The sequence below is a fragment of the Octopus bimaculoides genome, chromosome 2, assembly GCF_046866305.1.
Source record: "Octopus bimaculoides isolate indiv1 chromosome 2, ASM4686630v1, whole genome shotgun sequence".
Taxonomy (NCBI): Eukaryota; Metazoa; Mollusca; class Cephalopoda; order Octopoda; family Octopodidae; genus Octopus; species Octopus bimaculoides.
The window spans coordinates 44,967,643-44,981,159 of record NC_142929.1 but is presented as its reverse complement, the minus strand read 5'-3'; the positions used below and the strand labels follow the sequence as shown (position 1 = coordinate 44,981,159).

At 36.0% G+C, this 13,517-nt stretch overlaps 1 long non-coding RNA gene across 1 annotated transcript in view; it reads left to right on the top strand.

The window, feature by feature from the left end:
* LOC149137046 (uncharacterized) overlaps nucleotides 1-11,208 on the top strand; it is a 63,106-nt gene extending 51,898 nt beyond the window's left edge. The window contains exon 2 of the long non-coding RNA XR_016237886.1: nucleotides 10,990-11,208. This is a non-coding gene — a long non-coding RNA (uncharacterized LOC149137046). The remainder of the gene's footprint in view (nucleotides 1-10,989) is intronic.
* Nucleotides 11,209-13,517: the final 2,309 nt, after the last annotated feature.

Below are 13,517 nucleotides of genomic sequence, written 5' to 3'. Positions count from 1 at the left end.
TTGTGTTTACAAAGTAAGTCTATTGGAGATGAAGACGGGGAAATGAACAGGGTAATAGGTAACGAATAGAAATTCCGGCGGTTTGTATCTTGTTCTTTAATAGATTTGTATAATGTTGCGCAAATGATAAATGGTTCATTAGCTTGCACCAACGTGTTCAACTCCTGTTGCTGATATGAAGATAAGAAGCATAGACCTGACCAAACTGTTCTTCTTAAGAAATACACTACAAGATTTTGCTTATTCTGTTTACATTTATAAACTAGAAATATGAACCAAAAAATGAGGTAGAGACTCTTTGGAGATGATTTTTGATTCACGCAGTTTTCAATACATATCAATGACTAAACTGTGATTCATAGAAAGACTTGCTGTTCGAAGATCGATTAATTTCGATTACACATATTGCTGATATTTACTCAGTAGACCATAAATCTGTCTAGATTATTTTGTATAATCTTCTAGGCAATCAGAAAATGACTGTCAGGTGTATGAAATGGATTTTAATAAAGAGTGAAGACCAAATAGGAAAAATAGGTTCAGAAGAGTTCTATGATATTGTTCTGGGATTAGTGTATTGTTTAATAAAGGGGGAAAATCTTTTATTGAAGAGATTCTCATTAATGACACTTTTGCATGATAATTAACCCATTCTCAAGTTCTTTGCACAAAACACTGCCTGAGTTGTACGCTTTCGGAAGCTTCACCATCACCACCACATGATAATAATAATAATAATTGCAATAGCAGGCACTGGCTCCCATGGCCTCTGATCTTAACAGATTGGTAGTGTTATCATGTACATGTTCTGTTTTGGTATAAAAGATGGGCTACAGCATATATTCTGCTCGATACCACAGATTTATTTGTTATTTGCCTGGCCATGACCAGTTGAGCATGTCCCTTGGTGGCCGATTATATGTACATCTCTGATCACAAGTAGAAGTAGTGGGGGAGCAACATAGCCATGTGTTGAGAGGAATTCTTTGGAGTCTGAATAATTCACTTCTGGAAACAGGCATTTCATTCCACATCTTTAAACAACCCTTATTCTAGGACATTTTAAGCGGGCTGGGTTCTGGATCTAAAGAAAATTCTAACTGGGCCCCACCTGCAAGGTCATGCGCTGTTTATCTTGACATAACGTCAGCATGTCACGCACATATGGTTATGATGCATGTGCCTAGTGTACCCTTGTCTGACAGGTATGATGGGTATAGTGGGCTTCGTATATTTGTACCCCAGTGTCGATTTGATAGCGTTCGCTGCTCTTTCATTCAATGATAATAACAATGATAAAAATAACAATAATCCTTTCTACTAAAGACACAAAGCCTGACATTTTGCGGGAGGGGACTGGTCGATTACATCGACTTCAGTATTTCACTGGTATTTAGTTTATCGACTCCGGAAGGATGAAAAGCAAAGTTGACCTTAGCGGAATTTGAACTCAGAACGTAGCAGCGGACGAAGTACCGCTAAGCGTTTTGCCCGGCATGCTAACGATTCTGCCAGCTCGCCGTTTTTAGAATAATAATAATAATAATAATAATAATAATAATAATTCTTTCTAAATCTGGTAGAATGCCAGCAATTTTGAGTGGGAAGTCGATTACATCAACCTGAGTGCTCAACAGGAACTTATTTTAACAACCCAAAATGAAGTAAGGAAAAGTTGACCTCGGTGGGATTTGAAGTCAATGAGTTAAAAAAAAAAGCCGGAAGAACTGCAGCAAAGCATTTTGTTCTGCGCACAAATAGTAATAATAATGACTATAACTAAAACCCCCACCAATTTTGAAAAAGAAAACAACAAATAGCGGTAAAGTAACAACAGCAGAATCGTAAACCTGGTCACTGTAAACTTAGTGAAAACAGATGTGAACATCAATATAACTAAGAATAAACCAAATAATCTAATCAATAGTCTTGGCAGTTACAAAGTAAAATGGGTAGATCCTCAAAGTAACTGACAGGAATATCTAAGCACAATAAAACTACATAAAAAATCATAAAAACAAAGAAGATAAATGTAAAAAAACACATCCAACTTTTAATGAAATCGACAGCAAAAATACCAAACTGAATAAAAACGAGCAAGCAAACAAGCAAATACTACTGATGGAGAAAATATAAAAAGCATCCAGAATCAAAGAATTCTTGAAAGAGAAGAACATTGCTAAAACCGCGATTAATCCGTCGTTATGAAAAGCAAAGCGATTCTTTGAACAACTGAAACAGATCGACTCCACTGCAAAAGGATATTTTTTTTTATATCAAGAATCTGATAAAAACAAAATAGAGCCAACTCAAGTGCTAATAGCAAGAGTTGTAGAGAATTTAGATGAGGATTATGAGCAACAAGGGATATCCATGGATGGGGATGTTAAAATAAAAGCAATAGCTAAAACAGGAGCCAAGAGGTTACAAAATATGAGCAGCTCAAAAGCCTTACGAAGTGATAAAGTTTCTGGTTTAAATATATATCAAGCATGAAAAAAGGGGTAGCAAAAATATTATTTAATGGTCTACTAAAAGATTCAGAAACAACTCCTCACTTAGTTCTCAAGATTGAAGATAAAGCATAATCATTCAAATAACAAACAAACAAAAAATGATAGATCTGTAATTTATTTTTGTGCAGTATACAAATCTTTTAACTTCAATAACATTGCAGAGGATAAACAAAACTATTTAGAAAACAGCAATTAAATTCAAGAAGAACAGAGGTAATGCTACAAAGGATGATATAGTTGTGAAGATCAGTTATGGCTAAACAAATTCATAACTGAAAATTACAGGAGAAGAAGGAATTGAGTATGGCATGCATCGCTTACCAGGAGTCCCTTCCAATGTTCTTATTCCATGAATTATATAAACGTTAGATACGAATAAGGTGGCACCGATATAAGTATGTACATTGACATACAATTCTACAGATAAAATAATAGAAGGAATTGTAAAACCGAATACAATTTCTATTAGAAGAGGAATATTTGAAGGGCTCCAACTAACCTCCCTTTTTTCATTATCGGGTTAACACTTTTCATCAACATGCTAAACCAGCCAGCACCCAGATACAAGTGCTATGAGAGTAAAATCACTAAACTTTTGTTTATAGACTACCTCAAGTTGTATGCTGCATAAATGCTACGCGTATTTATTAAAGGAAATATGAAATATGACCAAAAAAAATATGCCAAGTGGTACTGTGAAGAGATAGATATTAATAATGGTTTCAAATTTTGGTACAAGACCAGCAATTTCGAGAGAAAGATTAAGTCAATGGATCAAGTCAATTACATCGACCCTAGTAATCAATTGGTACTTCTTTTATACGAAAGGATGAAAGGCAAAGCCGACCTTAGTGGAATTTGAATTCAGAACGTTAAGACGGACGAAATGCAGCTAAGCATTTTGCCCGGCGCGTAACGATTGTGTCAGATATCCACCTTGAGATAAATATTAATAAAAGAAAAACAGTTATGCTAGATGACATCAGTAACTGTTACAAAATACTGGTGGCATTTTATCTTATTCTCTACTTATTCCACTGTTTAACTCTAATACTCATGTGAAAACTGTTATATAAGCAACATTTTGCATTCATCTATATTTTACATGCATGCGTATTTCATATACAGGTTTAATATTCTGTACAATTACAAACTTGTCTGTCTTGATGAAGGCATGAATACATATGAATTAATCTGTATGATTGAGGTGAAGATTTAAGCTTGTTTATTTATGCACGCATGCGTAAATGGATGTATACATACATACATACATACATACATACATACACACATACATACATACATACATACATATATATATATATATATATATATATATTTACGAATATATGCATCTACTTTTGTGTTTATCTGCATAGTTTTATGACAATATGTATGTGCGCATATTTATGGATATCAACTAAGATTTAAAACACCTACACAAAATGGTTTCTTACAACTAGCACCCTACTGATGTGATTGGAATCATGGCTATGATGTACGAAATTGATAACATACATTACAACGAGAAATAAACTTTCACGAAATCCATTTTTACTCTCCAGGGCGCCATAATTGATGCACTCAACAAATATTCCAGGGAAGTCAAAGAAGGACATTTCGCTAACTAAAAACCTGGAGTGATAGGTGTCAATAAATGTCCAGCAACATCTACGGTTCCTGCAGACTATTGACCGTGAATATCGGATCCAAACTACGACTTGATGAAAACAATTAACCTCAAGGAAGGGATGTCAACCAAGTGTCAACCATATCTGCTTCTCCCTTTTGTATCTCAGCAGTTAATCCAATATCATTCCTCTCCTTTGTGTCTCAACAGCTATTCCGATATCTACATTTGTCTGTATGTACATCTTGAGACAGAACGTGAACAAATATTGTTATTTCGAATCGACTATTTCTAAGTTAACTTTAATGTAAGTTAACTCTCACGTTTTACAGAAAATAGAAAAATAACAACAACCAAAACCTGGTTAGATGTTTTGAGGAATAAGACACATGCACCATAACAGCATGATAGTATCTTTTATCGTTTACTTGTTTCAATCATTAGACTGGGGCACTGCCTTGGAGAATTTTTAGTTAAATGAATCAACACCAGTACTTTTTTCTTTTAAGCCTGGTACTTATTCTATCGGTTCCTTTTTACCGAACTGTTAAACTACAGAGACGTAAATACACCGAGGCTTTTGTAACACACACTCACACACACACACACGATGGGCTTCTTTCAGTTTCCGTTTGCCAAGTCCACTCACAAGGCTTTGGTCGGCCCAAGGCTATAGTAGAAGACACTTACTCAAAGTGCCATGCAGTGGAACTGAACCTGAAACCATGTGGTTGAGAAGCAAGCTTCTTACCACACGGCCACACCTGCATTTTCGCAAATTCTCTTCTAATTTACTCATACTTTATGCAGAAGCCATTTCTTAACCGGTAGTGATTGTTGTTAGATTATCTCTGATGATGGCAAAAATCATGAAAATGACGATGACAGTCGTATTGGTTTCAAAATTTGGAACAAGACCAGCAATTTCAGGTAAGGGTGACAGTCGATTACATCGACCTCAGTGTTCAACTGGTAATTATTTTATCGACCCCGAAGAGAAAATAAAAAAGGAGAATATCAACATCAGCGGAATTCGAACACAGATCGTACAGACGAACGTAACACTGCCGAACATTTTGGTAAGAGTTGTAACAGTTCAGCCAACGCGCCGACTTCTACGAGAGACTCATATTAATAATCTATTATTTCTAATAATAATCATTATAAGTAATAATAGTTGCAATGGTGGAGAGAGTAGTTATGGTGGTGATTGCTTGTTATAATTCAAACAGTGGTGATGGTAGTACTTGCAGAGATGATGAATTTCACTACTGCCCTAATAGCTACCGATAATGATGATAATGAGAGAAGAAAGAGCAGGAGGAATGCAGATATCTCAACGCTGTGTTGCTGTTATTAGCGCTTCTGTTTTTGAATGTTGATGATAGTAATAATAAAAAATATAAAATAGCTAATACATAATGCATGCACACACACACACACACACACACACACACACACACACACACACACACACACACACACACACTCATATATATATATATATATATATATACATATATACATATATGCATACATACATAAATACATACATAAACACACACACACACACACACACACACACACACACACACACACACACACACATATATATATATATATGTAATGCATATATATATATATATGCACGTGTGTGTGTGTGTACATCTGTTTGTTGTCTACACCACCTGTCTTCGTCTTTTGTTTTTTTGTGAATTCTCCCTGTGTATATATATATATATGTATATATATATATATATGTATATATATATTCATACACATACATATGTATGGTATGTACGTGTTTGTTTGTTTGTGTGTGTGTGTGTGTGTGTGTGTGTGTGTGTGTGTGTGTGTGTGTGTGTGTGTGTGTAGTAATCATGTGAAAAATGAATAGGGTATATGCATTCGGCGAAACCTACAATGTCAAACATGGTAGTGACCATGACAATGGCGCTGGTATCGACGATGGCAGTAGCTTTGGCAATAACGATGAGTTGCGGAATGTGTGGTCATGAATATGGGTTTTCAATACTGTGATTTTATACTAGTGTATCTGAATTTGTGTACACAGGGTGGCGATGGGTGGAGGCGCAGAACAAACTGGGCCACTAACTATACATAAATGACAAATGGAGCAGTTCTAATGAAACAGGAAATTATTCATTATGAAAAAAATAAATAAATGAATAAGCTACTGATTTCAAAGTGCGTTGGAACTTAACTGACAGATAATAAGAGGGGAGGGGTTGAGAGGAGTAGAAAAGAGAGGAAAGCAGAATTGAAGGGGCAGAGAGAGAGAGAGAGAAAGAGTCAGGCTGGGGGAATAAGAGAGAAAGATAAGGGTAGAGAGAAAGAGAGGAGGAGGAGGGTTACGAGAAGGGAACGGAGAAACAGCATGAGTGTTGCAAAAAAGAGACATGCGCAGAGAAGAAGGATAGAGACACTAGTAGAGAAAAGATCTGAAGCAATTATTTCTTTATTTTTTTTTGTTTTGCGTTTAGTTTTTTTGTATATGGCGCAGGCGTGGCTGTGTGGGAAGGCGTGTGTATAGGTACAGGCGTAGCTGTGTGTTAAGAAGCTTCCTTCCTAACCACATGGTTTCTGGTTCAGTCTTACTGTATGTCACCTTGGCCATGTGACTTCTGCTTATGGCCCCGAGCAGGACGTCCAGACTTCGAGTTATCTTCAAAACTCTTCCTACACTTCTGGAATTTAGCTACCCACTTTTGTACAGTTGATAAAGCTGGAACATCATCCCCTAATGTAGCAACCAAATCAGCGTGAATGTCCTTGGGAGCTAATCCCTTTTTCTGCAGATATTTAATAACACCAAGGTGCCAAATTTTATTAATTTTCACGAAATGTCTCTAGTACCACTTTTCCAAGTCCTCAATTCCGTATCCAATGTGGGTTTATCAGGAAAGAAAACATTCAGTTAGCATCAGTAAAGGTTGAATTTAATACATACCAAGTTTAATTACTGTATGATAACTCCTTTCTAGTCAGCCTATAAACGTTTCAACCCACCCTCGTACATAAAGAAATCAGTAGAGAAGGGGAAAACAAACGTATGAAAATAGAGGAGACTGGAGAAAATAGAATACTGTATGTGTGTTTATGTGTCTGGATAAGAAATAGTAGAGTATATAAAGTATTGAACTATATGCCTACTATGTACATCAGCTTCAGGTCTTTCGTGTGAGTTCTTCATTTGTGTGTGACTTACTTCATAGTTTATTAAAAACAACAACGAAGAGACAGTAACAACAAAAAGACTTATCAAGAAAAGCTTTATATTAATGCCGGTGTGTATACACATTATAACTGTATATACAAACGTGAAACGCGTGCCGTTCCAGTTTGTATACACATTATAAGTGTGTAAACAAACTGGTATTTTATTTATTCTAAGTTTGTTTCGAGTGCGTGTATTAATTCTTACTTGTAATCTACTTGAAGCACTGAAACAAGATTTAGAAATTAGCTCTGTGCAACTGAGAGCTTCGAACGTAGACACACACACACACACACGCGCACACGCGCACACGCACACGCGCACACACACACACACACACACACACACACACACACACACACACACACACACACACACACACACACACACAAAAGCAAACAGACACACGCATGATTTATCAGTGTCATCGAGACAGAAAGTGTTTATAGCATTTGCGATACGGATATGGATCAAGATAATTAAGTCAGTAATGAATGCTATTTAATGTTCTATAATCTATACAATTTATTCTGCTGCTGGTTTGGAGACGAATAGAGAATACGTACGTCCACAGCAGATTCGAGCATATCAAATTATTGTATAGCTAATACATAAAACTCAATTTTTTCGTTATCATTTTACTCATCGTATTAATCTTCTGATAACAATAGCCAATGATAATTTCGAAGCAAAAGAATACTTCAAAAACATAGCAGAGCTATTGATTTCAAATTTTGGCACAGATTTCTACAACATACCATATGTCTCCAAGCAATCTTTCAGGCTCGGTGCATGCCGTCAGAACTTCTTGAAAGCTAGGACGCTGTTCTATCAGAAAATATAAGTAAAAACGGGAAGAAAAACGCGAAGAAGGTTGATGCAGAAAGTGGAACGAGGATAAAGAATGGAAAAGTAAGAAAACCAAAATTTTTGACCCCTTTGTCTGTAGACTTGGCTGATAGTCGGATCCGTTCTATACATAAAAACAGTTGTTCACCTGTTGCCCAATACTTGGACCCTGAATAATGAAAACGATTTCGCCGCTGGTCTGTGTACATTCTCTCTGGAAATGCCCAATAGTGTTGTCAGGCACGGAACTTCTTAAAGCTGTCCATAGTCACTCTGAATGTTCTCTAGAGTATACAATCCAGATGATACTCATTGTCTCCTAGAATATCCCTGAGAATGACAAACGTCATCGCTTTTACCCACCAGTAATTCTCTATAGTAGTATTTCACAGACTTCTTTTATCGCAACGGGTCCATTAAAGTTTTCAAAAATCTATGCGCGCTCCCCTAAAAAGTTATTTTAGCTGCTTAGATGAGTATAGTAGAACACCATCACAAGTTTTCATAAACTACATTTATTTTGAAAAATATATACATTCTAAAAGGAAAGAGAAATAAACAAAGTCGATGGGATGAACACAGTTTCCTTCTTTTATAAATAAATTTCTTTGAAGTCTGGTTTAATGGCAGAGAGCTGAATTCTCATATCTGCCTAAGCATTTAATCTATTACGATGATTAGTTTTTTTTATTGTTGTATATCTCGAAAATCCTTCCTCACATAAACAAGTAGTTGAAAGGCGAGAAGTACTTTAATAGCCTTTCCTGAGAGCTGGGGATATACATCTTTTATAGTATACCAAAATTCTGAAAGTGGTAATTTTTTTAATGTAGCTTTTAAAGTGAAATCTGAAACGCCGTCAATAAACTTCATATTCCGCTGTATTGAAATTCTCTGCTCTTTCTTGTGCATTGAATGGATCTCTAATCCTAGTATTATTTTGTAGTATGATACTTTGATCATTTGGAAAGTAGTTACTTACTGAATAATAAAGATCAAAATGTTGATGCATTCCATTGAAAAGCATTAAAAGAGATCATTTGCATTAATGTCACGTCCCTAATTCGCCGGAAAACTTTTTAAAACGAAAGCTGTCAAACTCACGGTTTTGTATGCAAGCTTTCCAAAATTCTAATGTAATTTTCATGGGCTTGATTTCATCCTTGGTGGCAAAAACTGTTACATACTTTCCTTGCAATGAGAGGTTAACTTCATTCATTTTCGAAAAAAATATCAACCATATAACCAAACATGAGCAACCACCTCTTATCTGTGAATTGTTCTTTGAAACGGAAAAAAATGCTTCGTATCGCTCTGGTGTCTTTCGTTGTGTAGTAGAAGAGATTTGTGTATTTCTTATTTCATTGTGTAGGATATTATCACAATTCATGTTCTACAGTTTACTTTTCAGTAAAATTTTTAACACACAGTCATTTTGAAATCTATTATTTTCGACAGCAGTTCAGTAGCGACATCTAGCCAACCAAGCTACACCACGGTGATAAAGAGCAATAACCAAGACACCGGTCCGTGGGTGCGAAGTTGTACTGGGTGGAGGTGCTGTTCTCCCCTGTTCGAAAGTATAAAGACAGAATTTTTTCTGTGCCGTATAGCCAGCTGGAAACGATGTTTCCTGGGGCTAAATAACAGTAAAATTCGTCCCATCTTGGGGCTACCACATTATGTTGGCAAAAAGTCAAAATTTGTAACCTTTATTGCCTAATCAAGATCTAGCATTTATTTAACGGTGAGTACATGGCTATGAGAATGCAATGACGATACACCAGTTTAGAGACATAGATTTAATCTGTTGTAGGGCACCGGTAGACTCACACAGTATTTGTACTGTCAGTACAAACATTCAATGCTGTTGTGCCGTGGTAAACTGTTCACTTCAAAGAAGTTATTTAGTAATTTGAATATTTCAGCATCGCTTGTGTTGCACGGCCACGAACAACTGAAAAAGACCAAATCTTAAATTGTTCGTTGTTACTGGTATCTAATGAAGACTCGCAAAACAGCAAGTCACGTAACACTTGTAGGTTCTTCCATTTCAAATTCAAATGGATAATTTTGAAGATCAGTTACCAACTCAGTATTGATGCGGTTGATGATATTCCTTATTGCGTCACTTTACTGTATCATTAGAAAGTGGAATTGTCAGGATTTACTGACTTTTATCCTGTAACCATTCAAACATTTGCTGTTAAACGTTTTACAAGCATTTCACCTAATCTGTAGGCTTCCTCAGCAAACACAATGCAGTAATTCGCTCTGTGGGAAGCTTTCTCTGGCTTTTTTCATTTTGATACGTGTGAATAGTTCTAAGGAATATTTTTCTTTTTGTCTATCATCAAAGCCATCATGCTTACATTAAAAATGTTTTTTCTCATTTTCCGTTATAAATTGAACGATTAGGTCTCGAAATGACATCGCAAATTATCTGGAACCATAGTTCTGTTTGATAATGCTTTGTTCCATAATACGCGAGAAAGTGTATCATTAACGACTATAAAACCGAGGGGAAATATTTATCATGTTATCTGTGTTTTCTGCTGACAACCTCACCCAATTTCAAGTGATTAGAATTAGTAATTTTTTTTTCAGGAGCATTCACGTAATCTTTCAAGCCAGATTCAACAGTAGCACTGAATGAAATAGAATGTTCAAGCGTCTCCTATTTATCTTTCATTTTCAGGTAACGATAACTCCTAAAAATTTCAACCAAACTTGATGAAAATTACGATATCTTTCAGGAGAACTCAAGCAAAAATAACGATGGAAATCGATGGGAACTGATGGCTGATTGCTGGTGGTATAGTGAGATATTGTTAAACCTTGACGGCAGTGAAATTCCGAGCCAGCAGGTTCAAAGGATCATCAACCGAAATTGATAGTATATGTGAAAAATTATAATTATAATGTTCAAAATTTAAACAAAAATTCATAGACTTTAATAAATATTTAAATTGAAATGTTTTGCTTTGCTAATTTTAAAATTCCCATAATGATGCAATAAAATAATTTATTTCCCAAAAACTTTTTGCACTTGATTTGTTATTCAAAATGATTTGGTTTTCATGGATTTTCTGTACAGGTGTCGCAGGCCACACTTGGAAATTCACTGCTTTCTAGAGTACAAAGATTATCGTACCACCTAGTTTGGACGTGGAGAGGAGGAAAGAGATCGAGAGAAAGACCAAAAAACAGGACATGATAGCGTTGGGAGTTGGCCCGAGTGGAGCCAGAAGGAAGGCAAGCAATCAAGAAAAAGTAGATTGCACACGTTCTGCTGATAGCACTGGAACAACTAAGAGCTAAGAGAGATAACTGTGAACATCTGACAACATTGTAAATGCCGCGAGAACAGTTTTGGTTTTCATTTGTTCTAAGAATACGGCTTCGTTGATAAATATGTGATAAGACATGCTTGAGAAACAGTGGATTAAGCATATTTAACATCACTCCCATTTGAATAATTCGCATATTTCATTGAACAATTTTTTCTGAAGCACATGCAGTCAAGCTCAACAGACAGCTCTTTGTCTTTTTCAGGTAGAACATTACAAATGAGAACACAGGGACGATGTCCAGAAATAACAAAGCAGACATGGCTGTGTGGTAAAGAAGATCGCTTTGCAACTTCGTGGTTTCGGGGTCACTCCCACTTCACGGTACCTTAATAATCTTCCCTTCTGCTATAAACCCGAGCCTATCAATGCCTCTTGAGTGATTTTGGTAGATGAAAACTGCGTGGGAGTCCGTTGTCCATATATATATATATATATATATATATATATATATATATATATATATATATATATATATATATATAATTACTTTGTATTTTATTATAGTTCTTTTTAGTATATTTACTTATCAAATTTTTCTATATGTGACTGTGGATTTTCATGGATGAATTCAGGAATTGTGGTTCTTTTCTCAAAATTATATATATATATATATATATATGTGTGTGTGTGTGTGTGTGTGTGTGTGTGTGTGTGTGTGTGTGAGTATGAGTGGTTGTGCATTTGTGTTTGGCTACCACCATCACTTAGTTTGTTTACGTCCACGTCCATAGCGGTTCGGCAAAAGTCACTGATAGAATTAAGTACCAGGCATTAAAACATGTATTGGAGTTGAGTTGTTCGACTAAATCCTTCAAGGTGGTGCTTCGGCATGGCCACAGTTCAAAGACTGAAACAAGTAAAAGATAAAAGTTGAAAGAACATGACTGGTGAATATGAATGTAAGCGTTGTCAGTACTGCCAAATGGCTGTTATGAAGTTAGAAATGCTTCCACAGTATACGAGCAATCAACGCATCCATACTAGAAACTACTGTACCTAAATTTCTCTCCTAACAAACAAAGAATAGCTTATCAGAAAAATAAACATTCAAATACGCTGACAATAACAATACACAAAGTAACAGAGGGTATTTGTTGGATTTCAAAATCGAGATTGTTAAGATAGTTACAATTGATTTAGTAATACGGTAAATAGAGGAAATAATGGTAAAACTGTTGATAGCATTGTTACAATTTTTAAATTGATGCTATTATTTACGTAACTGCTGAGCATAACTTAAATGCTCGTTTGCTTGCACCTCAACGGATCTTATGTCTTCTTAAACAAGCTGTTGATAGTTTTATATCAATGATTATTCAGCTCGACCTTCATTGATATGGAGCCTTTCTCTGCTTCAGTCTTCAAGGGAATGACTTGTTCGAATATTACGGAAGCATCGAGGGACTTTCTTCATGGCCGCTAGAAGTAGCAACTAATTAACATCAGACCAGGTGCTGCAATCTTCAACACGGAAAGAAGACATTAATTAATGTTGTTCTACATACGTCTGAAAAGAGCAGATATTCACTATTGCAAAAAAAAAAGATGGTATGTTTGATTGTTCAGAGCTGAACTGTGGCCAGCCTTTTGCCTGAATTAATCACTTTTCGTCTGAGACTTTTTCTCCCCACTTTATTCATTCCGACAGTTTCCTCTCTCTTCTCCGGCTTCTGATACGCCCCTATCATCGCAGGGCGATGCTGTGGTGTTTTTGATTGAAGGAGGAGAGTACCCTCACTAAAAGTCTTCCGAAATTGAGAACGAGCTTCAATCGGTAATGCGATCGTGGTACTGCTGGAGCAATTGCCTTCGTGACATTGTCGTTGCTGCCGTTATTGAATACTTCTTTCATTCCTCTCTTCTACCGCAAGTAGTTATTGTAGAGTTAAGGTGTGTTTAACAGCCAAATTTTGGGACCTGGTATTAGGTGA